Genomic DNA, 21,289 nt, shown 5'->3' with positions numbered 1-21,289 from the left:
GCGTGTTCTGGCTGCCGCAGAGAGACTTGGGGGGTGGAGCGCGTTTCTTTTCCCGTCTTCTATACTGATGTCAGGAGACACAGACTCCCCTGACCTGTGCCGGGCCACACGGAGCCTCCGTGGGACCTGCCCGGCACCCGGAGTGGCAGGGACCCCGGCCTCCCTGCTGACCCCCAGACACAGCGCTGGCGGGGGCCAGCTCCCGGGCGCAAGCGTACGAGACGGCGAGGCGTGTCTAGAGCCGGGCAGAGGGGATGCTGGGCGTCTCCTTGGGGATCCGCCTCCGGGGCCCCCAGGCTGATGGTACAGCTCAGGGGGTGCAGGGAAGCGGGTCTGGCAGGACGGCGAGGGCGCTTCCCACGCAGCTCGGGTCAGCTCGCCCTTGGGCCTTGTGAGTCTGACCTGGCACCGCCGTTTTATTAATTTTTCTTGTTTGTGATTTGTATACAGTAAAAACGTGCAGGCCATGTAAAGAACTCAGTGTGTTTTGGCAGACGCGGACACTTGAGCCCCCGGCTGTGGTGAGGTATAAAACACCTTCCTCAGCCCCAGGACGCACGGTTCTGCCGTCTCTCACCAACGGTGAGGTCTGCCTACCGCTCGATCTCCTGCGGATGGAACCTAGAGCCTTGTGTCCATGGATCTGAGCTTTGTGACTCCTGACACAAGTGCTTATGGCACCCAGCCTTGCTCCGAGTACCAGCCGTTTGTCCTTTGTCAGTACCGAGTAATATTCCACTGTGTTTAATACCACCGTGTCTGCATTTATTGCCCTGACATTTGGGGTGTTTCTCAGTTTGGGCTAATGGTGAATGGAGCTGCTAGGAGTGCTTTGTACAAGTCTTTCTGCGAACATCAGGCTTCAGTTCTCTTCGTGGAAAGCTGCCGGGTCACACCTTAGGACTGTGTTCAATTTTTAAGAAACTGCTGCGTGTCTTCCAAATGGCCGTGCTCTCGGTTGTTCTGAGGGCGGCATCCCTGAGTCCCGGTCGCCCCACCTGCCAGTCTCCAGATCAGCCACTGGACCGTGTGGAGCGGCCTCTCCCCGCGGGTACCCTTTGCAGCTTCCGGTGGCTGTTAGGATTCAGCATCTTGTGCCAGCTCGTTTGCAACGAGTTCGGCTCTTAGGGGAAGAATCCGTTCAAGGTTTTGTGCCCGTTTCTAGTGGGAGCGCCTGTCCGCTGGGTCTGGGTCGTAGGGGCTTGTGTCCTGCATACACCCTACTCGTTAGACCTTGGTCCAGCGTGTGTTGTCAACACGTCCTCAGCCTCTGACTTACTTGCCTGTCTACTCTGTGTCTTTTAATGAGTAGAAGGTTATTAAAATTTAAATGAAGCCGGGCGTGGTGGCGCACGCTTGTAATCCCCACGCTGGGGAGGCGGAGACAGGAGGGTCGCGCAGGTTTGAAGCCAGCCGCGCTGGCTTCGGAGACCTGTTTTCAAATGAAAATATATAAATAGGTCTGGGAGTGTAGTCCGGAGGTAGAAGGGCTTCCAGGAATCCCAGTACCACACACACACAAAAAAAAAAAAAAAAAAAAAATTAAATCATCCATTTTCTCTTTCATACCTAGTACCTTTTTTTTTTTGGCAGATCTTGGATATAAATAATTTAAAAAATGGTACAAAATCTCTTTTAAAGGTTCCCTCCAGCAAGCACTCAGTACACCCTGCCTGGCTCCCCTCCCTGGGTAACACCACGTTTTGCCTGTAGAGTGAGCGGGTCTCTGGCACATGCCTTTCGTGAATATTAAATGAGTGTGCTCAGCTCAGGACACCAGACGCGCCGTCGGGCGGTGCCGCGCAGGGCACTGTGCGCCGCGGCAGGACCAGGGCCTCACATCACCTGAGGACGGCGCCAGGGCCAGGGACCCCGGACAGATGAAATGGCGGCCCCGACAGCCCGGGTGGTCCAGTCTCACACGCCGGGCTCCGTTCCGTGAAAATCCGGTTGGTTATGACCTTAACCCGCGACAGGCCTGCCCAGCCCGACCGCAGTGCCCCTCCCGGATGCGTGTCTGCGCCCCTTTGAAGCTCCCGGAGAACTTTCCTGCGTGGTGTCTCCCCGACCGTGGCATCTGCTGGAGCCTTGGGGAGGCAGAAAGAGAGCTGGGTCCAGACGGGTCAGCTGCCTCTGGTTGGCTGCCTTCAAATGCATCGTTAATTAATTAATTAATTAATTTATTTATTTATTTATTATGCGGTACTGAGGATGGACCCAGGGGCACTCTACCTCCAAGCTGCGCCCTCAGCCCTATTTTTAACTCTTTATTTTGAAAGAAGTTCTCACTGAGTTGCAGAGGGCCTCACTAAGTAGCCGAGGCTGGCCGCAAACCGCAAACCTCCTGTCTCAGCCTCCCGAATGCTGGGATCCCAGGCGTGCGCCCCATGCCCGGCCTCACAGTTCTCTCTTCTCCTCCGCCCTGGACGGCGCTGTGGGTCCTGCCGCTCACGAGCCGTCTGTGAGCGAGATTGGCACGCGACGCTGCCCTGGCCCCTTCTGAGCCCTGCCCGTCAGGCCCCATTACGCCTGTGACGAGTTCCTGCGCCCCCCGGGGTGGACGCTCACGGACACCAGCCCAGCGCCGGTGCGGACGTCCCTCCCCTCTCTGTGTCTTGTGCTGCGGGCGGCGCCTCCTGTGCTCCCCGAGCCCTTCAACCCCGCCCCGAGCGAGTGTCTTGGTTGCTCGGGCGGCCGGGACGAGATACCAGGATGGTGCGTGCCTATGGCCTCAGTACTTGGGAGGTTGAGACCGGAGGACTGCAGGTTCGAGGCCAGCCCCAGCAACTTGGCAAGACCTCAGCCACCTTGATTCTGTTTAAAATTTAAAAGAATAAAAAAGGGTTGGGGGTGTAGCTCAGAGGTGGAATTCTCCTGGGCTCCATCTCCAGTACCAAAGAGGCTGCGGGGGGGGGGGGGGGCTGAGAGCGTGCCGTCTTGTCTTCTAGGGGCGCTAACCCCACCGTGTGACCCCTCAGACCCCGACCATCTCCCGAAGGCCCCACCTCCAAACACGTCCCCACCCGGGGTCAGGGCTTCGCTATGGGGATTTCAAGGCCACAGACACTTAGTAGTAGAGACGCCGCCTGCCCCCTGCGGGCCTCTGCGGCCGTGTCTTCAGCCCCTGTCACTGGGGGGGGGGGCGTCTGTGTGTTTACTGTTCGCCGATGTGTATCCCTTCCTCCACCAAACACAAATTTAGGTCTTTTGCCCGTTTTTTTCTTACAGGTTGTTTTTCTGGTTCTTGTTGGTTTCTGGCCACTCTTTACATATTCAGGAAGCAGGCCTTTGGTCAGTGATGCACATTTGAAATATCTGTTGCAGAACCATAGCTGGTCTTTCCTGGGGACCGACCGGGGACTCTCCTGAGCGCGCTCATGGCTGCAAGTCCTCCTCACAGCTCAGGAGAGCCGACTCAGCGGGACCCCGTTGCCTTCTTTCTGTCCAACCTGAAGCCTCCCCCCTCCTTCAGGAGCGAGGCCTTCCAGGTTTGAGTGATTTGAAGCTCTCCCTATGCCGGGCGCGGTGGCTCACACTTCTAATTCCAGCATTCGGGAGGCTGAGACAGGAGGATCGCACAGGTTCGAAGACAGCCTCAGCTACTTAGTGAGGCCCTCTGCAACTCAGTGAGACCCGGTTTCAAAATAAAGAATAAAAATTAGGGCCGGGGGCATAAATGCCTCTGGGCTCAATCTCTAGTACTGAAAAAATAAAAATAAAGGCCTTCTCTCACAAATACACACGTAGGAATAACTGTGACCAGAGAACCCAGGTCTGGGGCTGAGCCAAAGCCTCTATTCGGGAAAAGCCGTGACCTTGGTAACGACAGCCAGGTCTTAAGGCGCTCGGGGCCGCCTGGGTGGGGGCCTCAGACATGTCTGCGGGGCTGAGCACCGGGGTCCTGAGGGTTCCGTCCACACCCGAGGCCTGCCTCGGAACCCAGACACGAACCCAGCCCCCGGCCCCGCACACTCGGGGCTGCAGTTCCTGAACCAGGAGTTTTGGGGCGCCCTCCTGCCTTGACGCAGCCATACAGGCCAGGTGTTATTCCTGCTTTGCACATGAGGATACGGCCCAGGAGACTCCAACCCCTCGCCTGGCGTCTCAGAGCCTGTGAGCTCGGGCTTACATCTGGGTCAGCGGCCAGAAGAACCACTGGTCCTCGCCCTCCCAACGGAGCCAGCATAGGACACCCCTGGGGACGGGGGGGGGGGGGCTGAGGGGCAGCATTGCATAGATGCATGAATTCAAAGATTTTAAAAGGTTTTTTTTTTTTTTTTTTTTGCAGTACTGAGGATGGTAACCAGGGTCTTTTCTACCTCCAGGCTATACTCCCAGACCTATTTTATACTTTATTTGGAAACAGGGTCTCACCAGGTTGCTGAGAGCCTCACTAAGTAGCTGAGGCTGGCTTCGAACCTGCGCGATCCTCCTGTCTCAGCCTCCCAAGCGCGGGGATGACAAGCGTGCGCCACCACGCCTGGCATCTTTTTTTCTTTTGAAACAGGGTCTCACTAAGTGGCAGAGGGCCTCAGTAAGTAGCTGAGGCTGGCCGTGAACCTGGATCCTTCTGTCTCAGCCTCCAACGTGGACCACCACGCCCGGCTCTACCTCCAGTCCTGTTTTAAAAATATTTGGAGCTGGGCCCTCACTAAGTTCCCGGGGCTGGCCTTGAACGTGGGATCCGCCTGCGTCAGTGTCCCGGGTGCTGGCCTTTCAGGTCGGAGCCACGGTGCCCAGCTAAGGCCCGTGTTGTTCAGAGGAGAAAATCTGGGCTTGTGTTTGTTCAGAATCAAGCACCTGGCTGGGGGCAGAGCCGGCCTGGGAGCCTGGCCTTAGACAGCTCCCCTTGGCTTCTCCTGGTCCGGATTTAGGGGCTCTCCTAGTATTATCACTCATTCAGTTAGAGGCAAAAAGCCCAGACCCCCAACCTCTGTGCCCCCAACTGAGTCCATTAACTTACACAAGTGATAAAGCGTAGGGTTGACCAGCTTCAGGCAGAGCTGGATCCAGGACGCTTTCTTCCCTCCCCAGGCTTGGGCTCCCCGTGGAGGCCTCATCCCCTGGCCGGCCCACTTCTCGGGGCCTGTGACAGCCCCGGGCCTTACGTCCTCAAAGGTCCAAGCCCAGCAGAGAGAGCATAGCTCCGTGCCGGATGCTTAGCTTGGCCAGAGCCTGGGGTCACCCGGGGTGGGCCTGGCCTGGACCCTGAAGCCATCACTGTGGCCTGGGGGAACGGGTGCCCTTGGCAAGTGTGCCGGCCAGGCCTGAGCTGGCACAGGGGGATGGTCTGCCAAGGACAGTCGGGGTGTCGCCGCCGGCAGGAGGGGGCAGCGGAGTCCGTGCTGCGCCACAGACGTGCCTTGCGCGAGCTCTTTGAAGATCAGAGGGGACGGCGCCACGGCTGGCTCTCACAGAGACGGGGGTGGAGGGCAGGACTGCCCCCTGCTTCTCCAGGGGCCTGTGGAGTCCTGCCTGCGGCAGAGACGCTCTGTCAGTCACCCTACCCAGAAGCCCTCCGCACCACGTCACGGCGGCATGGCGGATTCTTCCAAAATAGAACGCTCTGGTTATCTTTAGAGCGTTTAACAGCGCAGGCAGATGACTCCTATCAGCTCAGCCGCCACCTAAAATATTAACAAACAACAAAGCCCAGCCTCTCACAGAAGCCACCCTGCTTTTCTAGGGGACATAAATAAAGATGAGGGCTGCTGTCCTGGCCAAAGGCCGTGCCATCCGCAGCCTGGCAGCCGGCGACCCCCCGCCATCTTCCTCTGCGCGGCTGTATTAGCCCACACCGGGGCCTCTCCGGGAGCTGTGTGCTGCGGTTTCTTAGCAGCTGCTCGGGGTTTTAAATACCGGTTTCCATGCCCGGCTTTGCCCCCAAAATAGAGTTCTGCCGGGTGTGCAGCGTTCAGATCGCGTCGTCGGGAGGATTCAGGCTCCAGCTCCGCCGTGGGCCCTGGCCGGCTCTCCTCCCGCGGTGATGGTGGCCTACTCTGGGTTACCATGGCAACCTGGCGATGCGGGTACCAGCCCTGCCCTCCTCCGGCTACCGTGGGATGTGGGGTTTTGACTCTGATGGGGAGTCACCTTGCGCTCCATCCGCTCGCCCTGGGCTGCCGCTGAGGGGGAGGGGTGCGGGCCCGGCTCTCGCGGGGTCGGGGGTCATCCTCACCGCCACATGGAGGGCAGGCGCTCAGGATGCCCTAGGACCGCGCTACGGGCCAGACCGGGTGTCCTGGGTAACGAGCATCCCCCTCCCCGCAGCGCTAGAGCCCGAGTGCCCCGTCAGCCTGGAGCGGAAGGGTCGGCCCAGGTGTGCCTAACCCTTCCTCTATTTTTTTTCATACCCAAAATCACTTTTATTTTTTTATTTTTATAATACAAATTTCTTATTGAACATAAATGGTATACATTTAAACTATACTTGGTGCCCTCTCCCCCACCCCGCCCCTGTTTTCCCTTCCCCCCTCCCACCAATGATTGTCCAGGGTAATCACGCCATATTCACACACATATTCGGATGTGGACCTGTTTTCCCTTCCCCCCTCCCACCAATGATTGTCCAGGGTAATCACGCCATATTCATACACATATTCGGATGTGGACCCTCATTAATCACGTTCAGCCTTCCTCCTCCCCTATCCTTCCATTCAAGCTTTGCTGGTATTTCCCCTCCATTACCTGGAGTCCCACTGGTATCCTCTGCGTTCCCTAGTTCGGGCATATTAGAGGGAACATGTCCCTTCTCCTTCTGTGCTTGGCTGGTCTCACTTAACACAATGCTCTCCAGGGCTTTCCATCTTCTTGCAAATGGTATGATTTTGTTCTTCTTTGTGGCTGAGTAGAATTCCATTGTGTGCATTTCCCGTAGTCTTGCCATCCATTCCTCTGTTGATGGAGGCCTGGGTTGGTTCCATATCTTGGCTATTACGAATCAACCCTTCCTCTTAGTCACTCCTTCAGAGCTCCGGCCCCGAGTGCGGCCACCCTGGGCATGGCCGTAATTCACTGGCAGTGGTGGGAGTTCGAGTCCACGCTGCTCCCCGGGGCGGTCTCCCCGGCGCCCTCCCTCTCCCGCCCGCCCACAGCTCTGTGCCCACCGCAGTGGCCAGTGTCTGTCCTCTCAGCCCCGAGACCGCGGGGGCCGAGGCCGCCTGCCGCCCGTCTGTCAGCATTCGGAAGCCTCCAGGCCCCTCCTGTGTTCTGGGATTCGGCCTGGGTCCCTGAGTCCACTGAAAGGCAGCCTCGGTGTCTGTGGCTTCTGGTTTCGGGCCGTAGGCTCAGACGCCGAGCCCGCAGGCGTTCCTGGCTGTGTGGCCTCGGGCAAGTGGCTCGGCCTCTCTGGGCACCCCTTTCCTGCTGGTGAATTGGCAACCGCAGAGCCGCTGGTCCCGGCTGCGGCGAGGGCGGAGGTCCCGGCGCGGCCTGCTCGCCGTCCTTATCCTTCCACGTATCACATCCGCGGGCGCCACAGGACGTGGCGTGTGCGCGGCAACCCGACGGCAGGGTCTGGCCTGAGACGGGCCACTGAGTGACGCCGGTGCCCAGAACCTCCCAAGCCTGAGGGGACGGGCGTCTGTGCCAAAGCTGGGAGTCGGGCTTTCTGTGGTTGGTTGGTTGGTTGGTACTGGGGACAGAGCCAAGGGCCACTCTACCTCTGAGCCACACCTACAGTCTTTTTAATTCTTATTTTGAAATAAGACCTTGCTAAGTTGCCTAGCTGGCCTCCCACCTGAGATTTCCCCTTCGCAGCCTCCCAAGGGCTGGATACAGCATCCGCCCTGCGGGGAGCGTGCGCTTTGAGCAGCTCGGGGTGCTTGCTGAGCCTGGACCCGGAGCCCGTGTAGAGCAGGCCTGCCCGTGCGGCTGTGCACAGGGACCTGGCGTGGGCTCGCGGGTGCCGGTGTGTGAGGGGCGCTGGTCAAGGCCTGCTGCCCCCACGAGGCAAAGCGCGAGGAGGGCGGGACGGAGCCACTGTGGGCTCCCACGCCAGGCGCCGTGCCGGGCGGCGAGTGCCAAGAGGGGTGGGCAGGCAGCGGGGAGAGGGATGAATAAATGAGTGGAGACAGGCGGGCAGCCGGGTGGATGGAGGGATGGGTGGGGGTGGGTAGATAAATGGATGGATGGATGGAGAGATGGGTGGATGGACAGATGAGTGGGTGGATGGGTGGGGGATGGGTGGGGGATGGGTGGGTGGGTGGATGGACGGATGGATGGGTGGGTGGGTGGATGGGTGGACGGATGGGTGGGGATGAATGGGGGATGGGTGGATGGATGGATAAATAAATGGGTAGATGAGTGGGCGAGTGGGTGGGTGGAGGCTGCGTAGGTGGACGGCCAGGTGGCTGGATGCTGGACAGATGAATACATGTGAGCTAACCTGGCCTCGCCTGGGGTGGCTGTAGACCCCCCGCCTCTCACTCAGAACCGGCCTGTTTGCCTCGTGCCCCTCTCCCGTCGTCACCCCACACCGTGACCCGTGAGATGTCTTTAATACTGTGGAGTTTGAGGAGCAGGTGAGGCAGGGACGATACCCAGGACGCCGTGAACATCATGGCCTCCTGGCCGGCTCCGCTCGCCGCCCCTGGAGGCTGTTGTGGTGTGGGCAGCGCTTGGCCAGCCCGGTGGCTGGGTGGCCGTATCCTGCATGTCTGTGCTGCCCCCCGATCCGGCCTGCACGCTCACCCCGCCCGAGCTCAGCCAGAGGCGTGGCGCTGAGGCATGCGCTGCTTGGTAGGTGACCGGCGTGTGCGCCTTGCTGAGCCATGCACGTCTGGATTCGCGCATGTTCCAGAAGACGCCGAGAGGGGGTGCGCAGGCGTCCCTGACCTGCGAGGGAGAGCCAGTGGTCCTGGACGTGCCAGTCTGCCATCTGTCAGACGGGGCGTCAGGGCTCCCTCCCCTGGCACCACGACACCCAGCCTGGGGACAGTGAGCGGGGCCAGGAGCCCCTTGTAGCCAGGCAGAGACGGGAGCCAGCGCCGCCCCCGGGGGCACGCACCTCATTTGGAAGCTGAGAGCCGTCCTGTGGTGCTCTGGTATTGAATGGACATGTTGTTTTTGGCTCCTCAGAAATAGATAATAGAAACGGAATCGGGGATCATGAGTAAACATCGGCTTTGGTGAGAGCCCCGCGTGTGCAGATTAAACTTAAGGCGTGCGTGTGTAACCTGCATCGGCGGAGGCCAGGCTTCCGGGAGACGGAGCGTGTCACCAAGCTGGAGGGCGCTGGGAGGTCCCAGGAGGCCTGGCACCGGGGAGCCGGGCTACGGGCAGGCAGCCAGGCAGGGCCGCCCGGTGGTCAGCACGCAGCTTCAGCAAGGGCAGCTGCCACAAGCTGCAGGGAGACCAGTCAAATCAGGCTGTGGAATTCGTCCTTCATGGGAGCCCCGTCCGTCTAATCTAACACCGAGCGATGCTTTGAGGGGCTTCCGCTGCAGCGCCCACCTCGCGCTTTTCTTGAATTGAGATATAATTTTCCTATCAAACACTTACCCTTCAGCCGGGCGTGGCGGCACACCTCTGTCATCCCAGCACTTGGGAGGCTGAGGCAGGAGGAGCCCAGGTTCGAGGCCAACCTCAGCAACTTAGCAAGACCCTCGGCAACTTACCTAAACCACGTTTCAAAATAAAAAATGAGCCGGGCGCGGTGGCGCACGCTTGTCATCCCAGCATTCGGGAGGCTGAGACAGGAGGATCGCAGTTCGTGGACAGCCTCAGCTACTTAGTGAGGCCCTCTGCGACTCAGTGAGACTCTGTTTCAAAATAAAGAATAAAAAATAAGGCAGGAAGTGTTGCTTGGAGGCCGAATGCCCCTGGGTTCCATCCCCAGACCTGCAAAAAAAAAAAAAAAAAAAAAAAGTAAAAAGTAAATAAGTGCCACAAAATGAAAAAAAAAAAAAGATGCTTCTGGCCGGGCGTGGTGGGCACGCTTGTCATCCCCGCGCTTGGGAGGCGGAGACGGGAGGATCGCGCAGGTTCGAAGCCAGCCGCGCTGGCGTAAGAGACCCTGTTTCCAAAAATAAAATAGGTCTGGGAGTGTAGCCCGAGGTAGAAGGGCTTCCAGGAACCCCAGTACCACCAAAAAAAAAAAAAAAGATGCTTCTGAAGTGTCCAGTTCAGTGGCTTTTAGTGTATTCAGAGCTCTGCAAACATCCAGGTGCTATCAACACCCAAGAAGACACGCGGGGCTGGAGATGTGGCTCGAGGGTGGAGCCCTTGCCTCTCATGAGACCCTGAGTTCCATCCCCAGCACTAAAACAGAAAGAAGGAACTTAGTACCCGACACAGTCACCCCGCCCTCCCCGCCCCTGGGAAGCACCAGTCACCTCCCGTCTTTAGAGGCCTCTCTCCTGGATGCTTCCTGCAAAATAGGGCTTTTTGTGGAGGGCTGATGTCACGACATCTGGTTCATCCATGTCAAAACATCCGTCAGAATATCCTTTTGACAGCCAAATAATATTCCACGGTGTGTACGCCCCTCTCTGCTCATCCACTCCTCAGGCAGTGGACACTGGGTTTGTTCCCACTGTGGGGCCCTTGCCACGACGCTGCCGTGAACGTCTGAGTCCACATTTTTGCTGGGATGCCTGCTCCGATCTCTCGGGTACGAACTTAGGCGTGGAATTGCTTGGGTCACGGGTCCCTAGGCTCGACCTTCGGAGAGGCCGCCAGACGCTTTCCCATGACAGCCACGCTGTGAAATGTTCTCCCCCACAGCGCGTGAGGGTTCCGGCTTCTCCACGCTGATTTCCACGGCCATGCTGTCATGCCATCCAGGGGGCGTGAGACACGTCCCCGCGGCTTTGAGGGGCATTTCCCTGGTGTTGATGGCATCGGGCGTCTTTTCCTGAGCTGGTTGGCGATCTGTGTCTCTTATTCAGAGGGGCATTCACTTTACATATATGTGTGTATATATATATAATTTTTAATGGCCCTGGGGATGGAAGCCAGGGGCATTCTACCTCTGAGCTACACCCCGGCCCTATTTTTTATTCTTTATTTCAAAACAGGGCCTCACTGAGTTGCAGAAGGCCTCACTAACTAGCTGAGGCTGGCCTTGAACCACGATCCTCCTGTCTCGGCCTCCCAAGTGCCGGGGTGACAAGCGTGCGCCCCACGCCCGACTACCTGTTTAGTGTAATATTCTCTAGTTCAATCTATTTTCTTGTAAATGACATAAGTTTGTTCTTCTTCATGGCTGAGTAGAATTCCGCTGCCCATGTCCACCACAGTTTCGTAATCCACCCACCTGTTGACAGCTACGTAGGCTGGTTCCGGAGTTCGGCTGTTGTGATTTGTGCTGCTTTGAACATGGATACGCAGGTATTCCTATAATATTATGACTACAATCCCCTTGGAAAGATCCCCAAGAGCGGTATAGGGGTTCCTGAAAAGACGGGGAATAGAAGCCCTGTATTCCCAGCTGTAGCATTCCTGAATTAATGTTTTATTATTCACGGTGGCATCGAGTCCTTTAGCATGTCTAGAAAAATATAACCAAGGGCCTGAGACCAGAGGATCGCGGTTCGCTGCCAGCCTCAGCTACTTAATGAGACCCTCCACAACTCAGTGAGACCCTGTTTCAAAATAAAGAATAAAAAGCGGGGTTTTTTCTTTTTTGCGGTACCAGGAGCGTCACTCAGAGGTATGGATTCCATCCCCAGTACCACGTAAAACAAAAACAAAACAAATAAAAAGTATAAGAGCCATTAATAACCCTGCCCACTGCGGTGTGGACATGTGGCCCCAAAGGCCCATGTGTTGGAGGCTGGAGCTCCGGCCTGGGCTGCTCCCGGCAGCCACTGAGCCTGGAGAAGGCTGGCGGTGGGAGGTCCTCGGCCACTGGGCCGTGCCCCCGAAGGGCCTGTGGGACCCCAGTCTCTTTCCCTTATTTGTGTCCCAGCCCAAAGGTGAGCAGCTTTGCTCTGCCACGGGCTCCCGACGTCACGTCCTGCCTCGCCACGGGCGCCAAAGCAGTGGGCCGAGAGAGCCTGGGCTGGGAACCCCAGAACCACGCCACTCAAGTAATCCTTTTTCCTTCAAAATGGACGGTCCCAGGTTTCTGTCCCAGTGATGGGAAGCCAGTCACACACCACGCTGTGTCGATGCCACCATCGAGCTTTAGGTCTCTTGCATGAGTGTGTATCAGACAGTTGTGGTGGTTCAGGCCTGTCATCCCAGTACTTGAGAGGCTGAGACCGGAGGATTGCAGGTTCGAGGCCAGCCTCAGCAACTTAGCAATAGTCTATTTCAAACTAAAAAAAAAAAAAAATACGGTTGGGGGTGTAGCTTGAGGGTAGAATTTCCTGAGTTTCAAAACCCAGTACCAAAAATAAAATGGTTGTATATTAAACAAAATCAAACTCACTATCATTTTATTTTATTTGATACTAGGGATGAAACCCCAGGGCATCCTACCTCTGAGTTACACCCCCCAGCCTCATTTTTTATTTTTTATTTTTATTTTTTGAAACAGAGGCTCACTAAGTTGTAAAAGTCCTCACTAAGTAGCTGAGGCTGTCCATGAACCATGATCCTCCTATCTCAGCCTCCCAAATACTGGAATTACAAGCATGTACCACCATGCCCAGCTAGGAACATTTTTTTTTTAATTTACTCATTTATTTTTGGTACTGGGGATCGAACCAAGGGGCATTCTGCCTCTGAGCTACCCCTCTATTCCTATTTTATTTCTTTTGTTTTGAAACAGGGTCTTGCTAAGTTGCCGAGGGTCTCACTGAGTTGCTGAGGCCGGTCTTGAACCTGCATTCCTCCTGTCTCCGCCTCTCAAGTCCTGGGATAACAGGCATGCCTACCAAACCCAGCTCCTTTCTATTTTTTATTTTGAAACAGGGTCTCCCTGAGTTGCTGCAAGTCTTGCTAAATTGCTGAGGCTGGCCGTGAACCTGTGATCCTCCCGCCTCAGCCTCCAAGTGCTGAGCTCACAGGCGGGCGCCCCTGTGCCCAGCGTGGCCGGCATGCCTGGAGCTCTGTCACCGCCCGAGAGCCCTGTCCCTGTGTGAACACGCGTCCTGTCCGTCCTTGTCACTTTGCGCCAGCTTGCCCGGCTGCGTCTCTGAGTGACTACCTGGCTTGTCCTTAACAACGTCCACCTTGGACTTCAGAGATAAGCCCCGTTAAACGGAGGTGCTTCCTTCTGAAAACCCCGGGCAGCCGCACCCCCACGGTGCTGGAATGCCCCCGACCAGGACCGATTCGAGAGCCCTGGCACCTCCGCAGCCTGCGCTACGTAGCGAGCGTGCGTTATTATCCACATCCCACATCTGCCCTGGATGCGTGCCCCCAGCAGGGCAGGTCGGCGCGGGGTGGGGCGCGCGCTGCCGCCCCGGTCGGAACCGGTGAGGGCTCCGCGGCCCCGTCCTCCAGGCTGTTCCGCTCAGATTAGAACATATGTCTCGTGAAATGACTGCCGGGTCCCTCCGGAGTGCCATCCCGGCCAGCACAGCTGCTCCGCGCACATCCGAGCATGCCCTCGCCGTCCCCGCTCGCGCGGCCAAGGTGCAAGTGTGCCCTTCTCTCCCATCCAGAAGGTTCCAGCACTGCCGCGCGCGTGCCCACGGACGGGCCGCCACTGGGCTCCTCCATGGAGACCGCACTCCTGCGATCGGGCGCCCTCCCGTTCAGCCGGCTTCTCCAGGACTCACGCAGAGCCGCCCGGCTCTCCGGGTCTGTGCCCGTGGTACCCAGGCACCCCTCTCCTTGGGAGATACCGTGCTGGGGTGCGGGAGAGCCTCTTGTGGAAAGCGTCAGGCCTAAGCCCCAGCGTGCCGCGGTCCCTGCAGCCATCCAGGCCCCGCGCCCAGAGCGCCAGGCAGCGGAGCACCCGCCGAGCCCCGCGCGGGCCGGGCCGGGTGGGGCCGGCTTCCTCTCTCGTCCCTCCGGGCAGAGGAGGCCGCTTTGTGCTTGATTCTAGGAATCTGCAATGGGCGTCACTCACATGTCACCTGCGCGTCACTGCGGAGCTATGCATCGGCAGATGGCACCGCTCTCGAAGCGCTGGGACTGTTCCCAGCGCCTTCCGTGGTGTGACGAGCCAGCTCTGGGTCCCAGGATCCATTTTCCAGACAAGACCCACGTGAGGGCCAGGAGCTTCCCGGCCGCCACACCGTCACCCAGCAGGCCGGCCTCCCCCGGCGCGGTGACCTGTGTCCCTCTGGGGGCTCCGTGGTGACAAAGCTGCCCTCGGCCGTGCCTGACCACCCCTTCGGGTGTCACCAGATTTCCCTGTTGGAGAAAGGGCTGAGCTGGTGACTCAGTTTCCCAAGCGGATGCCAGTGTCCAAGAGGCCGCGCTCTGAGCCGCACGGCCAGGAGACTGTGCAGTCTGGTGCCTCCCCCTGGACTGGAGCTTTCATCCGGCCCTGAGACTCCGCAGAGGAGGGCTTTCATCTTCCCCGGCCCTGGATAGCCGGGTTGGAGCCCAGGTCATACTGCCCAGCTGCCCGGCACATCTGGAGCTCACACTCCTCCAGAGCCTGGCCACGGCATGGGAGATGGAGGACAAGGGTGGACGTCCACTCCAGCCCCATGGGCCCAGCCTCTGTGTCCGTGGAGCAGGCACGTGCTGGCCGGTGCCTCTCCCGAGGGCACGAAGTCGCCGCCCTCACGGGGCACCAGATAAAAGATGCACAGAGCTGACTGAGGCAGCGGGATCGCAGGTTCGAGGCCAGCCTCAGCGACTTAGAGAGGCTCCCAGAAACTTAGCAAGACCTTGTTTCAGAATAAAAAGTAACAAGGGCTGGGTATATAACAGACGGAGTACACCCCTGGTTTCAATCCTCAGTATAAAGGCAGAAAACTGTAGACTTCTGAAGCATACAATTCCGTCTCTGTTAATGTATTCAGAGTTGGGCAGACATCACCACGGTTAGTCCAGATGCTTTAAGCACCCAAGAAGATGCTTGCGGGCCGCACGTGGCTCAGTGGGACAGCGCTTACCTGCAGCACACGCTGGCTTCCACCCCCAACTAAAACGGAAGAAAGAAGGAGGAGCAGGAATGTGGGACCCCACCCAGACCCTTTTAATTTTTTATTTTGAAATAGGGTCCTGTTACTAACTCATGAGGCTGGCCTTGAACCTGAGACCCTCCTGTCTCGGCCTCCCAAGTACTGGGATTAGAGGTGTGCGCTGAGGGTGCAGCTCAGGGGCGGAACGCCCCTGGGTTTAATCCCCAGTACTTAACAACAAGAAAAAAAGATCCCCATGTGCACCCATGGGTGCAGAAACGTGCCCGTGTAGATGCACACACGTGCACACGCATGCCTGCTGCACACACGAGGGTGTGCACACATACAGGCGGCACACATGTACGTGTGCAGGGAATATACTCTTTCAGAGGCCGGAGGGGTCCGCCCGGCCCGGCGCGCAGCGGTGCAGGGCACAGCCCGGGCGCACAGCGGCTCTGGTGCTGTCTGGGGCCCCTGCTCTGCCCTTGAGCCCAGCACAGACACAGCGCTCAGGGACGGCCTGACCTACTTCCTGTTCCTGAAGCTCATGGCTCACACGTCCACGGTCCTAGAAGGAGTCTAATTGCCAGGGTGACCACGTCGTTTATTTTCCTAACGGGGACACTTCCAAGAGCAGAGAGGGCGGCCTCATCAGCGGCTGCCGGGAGAACCGGGGCTGCCCTACTTTCGTACTCCAGGAGCGAGGCCTCTCGGGGCGGCTGGCAGATGTAGGCCAGGCACGGCCGGGGGTGGGGGGGCTGAGCGGGCACCTGCTGCCCAGGGCCGTTCACGCTGCCCGCGCCTGGGCTCCGGGGCAGAGCGCCTGTGGCCGGGTCACACTGGGGTTGGAGAAATGCCATCTTGGCCCAGGAGAGGCCCTAGGAGACCAGCCCAGGGCGCCGACGGGTGATCATGGCCTGGAAGCTCCTGGCCCTCCAGGGGACGCGGGGACATCGGCGCCCTGAGCGGGGATCTAGAGGGACCCGTGTGACGTGGCGTCCTCGTCCCAGCCTGGAAAGGGGGAGCTGGGAGGCCACTGAGCTCCGGGTGGGACCCAGGCCCGGCCGGGTTCCCGTTCAGAACAGACGTGAGCAGTCCCAGAATTCCAGGCCTCCGCTGCCCGGGCAGGACTGGCCGCTCAGGGCGTTCACGTGTGCCGACCTGCCCGGCGAGTGGCTTCGCGTCGAGCGTGTGACACCGGCACGTCCCCGCAGGAAGGGCTCTTGACGGGGGCTGAGCGTCCGCATCGGTCTGACCCGGCGCGGCCGAGTGGCCTGGGGAGTCTGGGCCCCGTTTGCTCCCTGGCAGATGGTGGCAGTGCCCGGTGCTCTGGGTCGGGGGGACTCAGGCGGCCCCATGAAGGCACCTGGCATCTTCCATGAAGCAGGAGCCCGGGCTGCTTGTCTGATGGACAGCGGGGCCTAGGGGCATCACGGCCCGAGGCCGAGCGCCGTGGCTGGGGTCAGGGTCTCGGCTTTTCTTAGGCTGAGGCTGCGCGGGCGTGGCCGCGGGGAGCCGTCCTCTGTTGATTGTGATGTGTGTGGCTTCGCCCTCTTGGGTAGCGTCAAGAGGGCGACTGTTCCTGTATGAGGATTTATTTTTATTTTTTATTTTTTTTGCAGTACAGGGGGTGGAACCCAGGGGCATTCTACCTCCGAGCTACACCCCCAGCCCTATTTTTTATTCTTTATTTGGAAACAGGGTCTCACTGAGTTGCAGAGGGCCTCACTAAGTAGCTGAGGCTGGCAGCGAACCGCGATCCTCCTGTCTCAGCCTCCCGAATGCTGGGAAGACAAGTGCGCGCCCCCACGCCCAGCTCCTTTTTTTAAATTTTTTTATTTTTTTATTTGAGACATGGTTTTGCTAAGTAGTGGAAGCTGACCTCAAATCCACCATCCTCCTGTTTCAGCCTCCCAAATAGTGGGATTATAGGCTTGTGCCATTGCACCCAGCATGCATGGACTTATTTATTTGTTTTTAATTCTTTGGGGCATGTACCCAGGAGTAGAATTTCCGTGTTTAACCTTTTGAGAAACTGTCAAATTTCCCTACATTCTGGAACCTCGATCCCAGAGCGAGGGCCAGATGGCGGAGGGAGTAGGCCCCTCTGCCTGCCCTGCATTGTTTTTGGCAAACAGCCGGAGCTGCAAGGCCGTGTCCACCTGAGAGTCCTGGTCCGCACCCCGGCGGTGGCCGGGCACTCCTCCTGGGGCTCGCCTGCCACTTTCCTGCATCCCGGCTGGCGCACAGTAGGCCCGCTGCCACGCTGGGACCGACAGGACGGAGGCCGGGCATTGGAGGCAGCTAGTTCCCCCCCCCCCCCAAGGAGAACTAACCAGCCCGCACCAGATTTAGAATTCAGTGTGGTTAAAAAATCATCCGTCTTCTGCCGTTTAAAAATTGCTTCTCATTTTGTATGCCAAGAACTCTTCCAACAGCCTACTTTTCCAAAATGATCACTGATTGGAACAAAAACATTGCCACTAAAATTAGAGCGTCAAAACGGGGTTGTTATGAAACAAAAGGGAAATCGCAGGTACAGCTGAGCGGGGAGGAGGGATCGCGCCCGACCTGCGGGGCGGCCGCGGCCCGCGCCGGGCATCCGCTGGCCCGCGCCGCGCTGGCTCGGGAAACCTCAGCGGGGCCGTTGCTTAGGAGTGGAAACTATTTTCGACAAACCGGGGCCTGGAGGTGTTGGAGGGAATGTTTCTGTAAAGCTCAGATAGGATGCTTTCAAATGCACATAAAAATCCAGATATTCCTGTTTGGACAGAAGGACCCGCTCCCTCCCCCTCGGGTAGGATCTCCAAGATGCGGGGTTTCTCCGGTGTCCGCGTTAGTTCAAATTCATTTCACAAATTCTCTTCCATGTCACAGAAAAACAGTAAAGAGCCGTGGCTTAAGTGACGATCGTGGTTTATTCCTCTGTTACGTTAAGACAAAGAGAGCCCGCAGCTGGCGTGGAGGATTCAGATACCCAGGCACCGAGTCTCATCCGTATTTTGCTGCTCCGGCATACTCTGTAGGCTGCTTCATGGTTTCCTGTGGCTGCTTAGACTCCGGCCATCGTAAGCACATTCCAGGCAAGGAAGAAGGAAGGGTCCAAAGCTGCTCCCTCGTCTTAAGGACCTGCGTAGGGTCCGCTTCGCTTCCAGGGATGGGTCGTCGGCCCAGAATTATCTCAGGTGGCCCAGCTGCTGCCTCCGGGTGCTGGGGCAGGGGCTGCCACCGCTGCCCCCGTCCTCCGCCCACGGGGCTCCTCCGTCAGTCCCCCTTCCTCGCATTCCAAAGCAACTTGGAATGTTAGACGTGGGGCTGGATCCGGGGGCCGCGGTGTTTCAGACGAGAAAACACAGGGCAGCTGGAGCCTGTGGCGGGGGATTCCGTGTCCCGCCAGCCCCCTGGGGCCCCGGTGGGGCTCAGGCCCGTCACAGTTCTTGGCTTCTTGGAAATCCCTAGACCTCTTACTGGTCGGAGCTTGCATCCACGTATCGGTATCGGTCAGACGTCTTAGTTACAAAACACACAACCCACGCCTGGCTGAAGCCAAAGGGGAATTTAGTGGCTTTCGGGGACAGGGAGGGGGCTTCAGGCATGGCTGGATCCAGGTGCGCAGAGCCCCAGGAAGCCCTCCCCACCCGTTCTCTGTTTGCACCCCACTCCGGGCAGCCTCCTCCCAACCCAGGTGGAGGTGGCCGCCAGCGGAGCAGGCTGGGACGGCATTCTTCTGCCAGTCACATGTGAAGAGTGCGCCCCTCTCCCCACCGGGTCCGCGAGGGCCCCTCCCGAGGACCCGGGCAGCGGCTAGCCTCCACTTTCCTACCCCCTGCCCCTGTGCCCGAGGCTCTGCGGGGACAGCAGCCAGGCACATCCCCGCTGGCCGCAGAGCAGGACTTGGACGGGGCTGACGGGGGTGGTGCCCAGCTGGGTGCACGGGAAGCAGAGGCCAGGATGGACAGGCAGGTGGACAGACCGGTGCATAGAGGGGCAGGGGGCCGGGTGGACGACTCCATCGCCCCAGGGAGGCTGGGGGGGCAGGGGCTGGGCTCTGCAGCCCCCGTGACTCTGCTGAAAGGGACCGGGCTTGTGTGGCAACCACAGTGGGTGCCCGGGGTCACCTTCACCCACAGAACCATGCCAAGAAGCAGCTTGGCCTCACCTTGCAGGAGCGTCCCGGCCCGGGCTTCTGCGCCCCGGTGACCCGGGCTGCCCTCCCCTGGGTGGGTCACTGCTGGTAAAGACAGGCTCCTGCCCGGCATTCCTGCCTGTTGCCGCGTGCATGCAGGCCCCGCGGGCTCTGGGTCAGGCACGCACCTCTGTACACACGGCCGGGGGGGGGGGGGGGCACACGCCTGCCCTCTGCGTTCCACTTCCCAGTGGGAACACTTCCCACTGCCCGTGCTGGGACCAGGGCCCGGGACTTTGCGCACGTCACCATGCCAGTCTTCCGGTCACTACAGTGCGCCTGGAGCCTACCCTACCTGACCCTGCCCCCCTGTGCCTCAGTTCCCCCTATGACCCAGATACACCACAAATCTGTCACACCAGTTAAATATGCCACCCTGCACACAGCAGGCGCTCAATAAACAGTCCCCACCAGGGTGTGCCGTTCTGGTAGGGCCATCCTTTCTCTGTTTCCTTCATAAAGAAACCGAGGCCTACCAGAGAGGGTAAGTCACCAGCTCAAAGCGGCTCAGGGAGCAGCAGAGGCCGGCTGGAGTCCAGAGCCCACGGGGTGGAGGGTCTCCCGCGTCACACCCTGCGCCCCGGCCGGGCTCCCTCAGGCAGGGGGCCACGGCCGGGCCTCGCGGCCCTGCGCAGCCGGCGTGTGCCTGGCCGCTGGCCACAAATCTGGAGGGTGACCTTCTGTCCTCGGCCCCAGGCTGCGCAAACCAGGCCACCACCTGTCGGCACCGCTTCCTTCCCGTGGCAAAACCAGGGCGTGCGCTCTGGAGGCCGCCGGGAGGGCCGGGTGACCCCGATCTCGCTACGGCTTGCACGTGTACCCTGAAAGTCCTTGGGCTGGGAACTTGGTCCCTAAGCCGTGCTCCCGTGGCGTCTGGAGGTGACCAGGCTCCGATGAGGTCACAGGCTGAGACCCATCATGGCATCAGAGGGGAGACAGGGCCGCCATGCTCGCGCCGTCCCCCGAGTGGTGCCCTTGGCCACCTGGTGACCCTCCTCTGATGCCACGCCACGCCCTTGACTTCCCGGCCTTTGGCTACAGACCCAACCCACCCCAGGTCTTAATAAATGTCCCGGGTTCGGTTCTCAGCCGCGGGAACACAACACAGACCCGACGATCCGCGCCCGGGCGCCGGGGTTCGGCTTCCTGGGGTTCACTCTGCCCCTGCTCTGCGGATGCGAAGTCACCGGTTGGGAAGGGCCCAAGTACAGCTGGGGAGGCCGGGGTGGAGGAGCCCAGGCTCCGGGTCAGTCGGCCGGGGAGCTCAAGGCAGCAAAGATCCAAGCGGCCCTGGTCTCCCTGTGGCCAGCTGAGTCCAGGCCACCTAAGGCCCTGGGGCTCCAGGCGGGGATGGAGCTCGCTCTGCGATGCTGAGGGCCACCCTTGAAGGCCACGTTGCTGCCCGGCTACGGCCTCCGTGGGGCTGCCTGGGCCCCAGGGTTGTGAGACTAAGGCTCTTCCTGGGGTGCGGGGAGAACACCCCCAGCCATGAGAGGCAGGCTGCCCTGAAGTGTGCGCCCTCGGGGACGCCGGCGGCCTCCCATCCGTGTGTCAGGGGGAGGAGGAGGACTGACTTCTCAGCCAGCCAGGTGGGCTGGGGCGATGGACGCGCGGTGCATTCTGGCCTGGCCGCCCACCACGCAGGCGCTGGCTCCCGGAGCGGGCCGGCTGCTCGCTGACGCTGCCTTCCCGGGTGCTCACGGGGCGGGCGGCGGGGGAGGCCCTCTGATGGTTTTCTTCATGGAGACACTAAGCCCATCATGGAGCCCCAAAGCTGTAACCTCGTCTAACCCGAACCACCTCCCCACGGCTCCATCCCCAAATACAACGATCGCCCCCGGGCTGGGGCTGCAGGCGTGTTCTTGTTTTTATTTTGTTTTGTAGTACCGGGGATGGACCCAGGGGCATTCTACCTCTGAGCGACACCCCAGCCCTATTTTTTAGTCTTTATTTTGAAACAGGGTCTCACTGGGTTGCAAAGGGCCCCACTAAGTAGTTGAGGCTGTCTGTGACCCGCCATCCTCCTGTCTTAGCCTCCCGAGTGCTGGGGTTATTCATGCGCCCCCACGCCCGGCTTGCAGAGTTTTATTTGGGGAGACATGATCCAGTCCCCAGCAGGTGACGTCAA

The 21,289-nt window shown here is 59.3% G+C and overlaps 1 protein-coding gene across 2 annotated transcripts in view; it reads left to right on the top strand.

The window, feature by feature from the left end:
* Window positions 1-21,289, top strand: part of SHANK2 (SH3 and multiple ankyrin repeat domains 2) — a gene marked incomplete at both ends in the record, with an annotated part of 444,067 nt that overhangs the window by 191,984 nt on the left and 230,794 nt on the right. The gene's annotated exons all lie outside the window — the stretch shown is intronic.

Source organism: Muscardinus avellanarius (assembly GCF_963383645.1).
Source record: "Muscardinus avellanarius genome assembly, chromosome: 1".
NCBI classification, from domain to species: Eukaryota; Metazoa; Chordata; class Mammalia; order Rodentia; family Gliridae; genus Muscardinus; species Muscardinus avellanarius.
The sequence above is the reverse complement of the archived record's forward strand: the minus strand, read 5'-3'. Positions and strand labels throughout refer to the sequence as shown.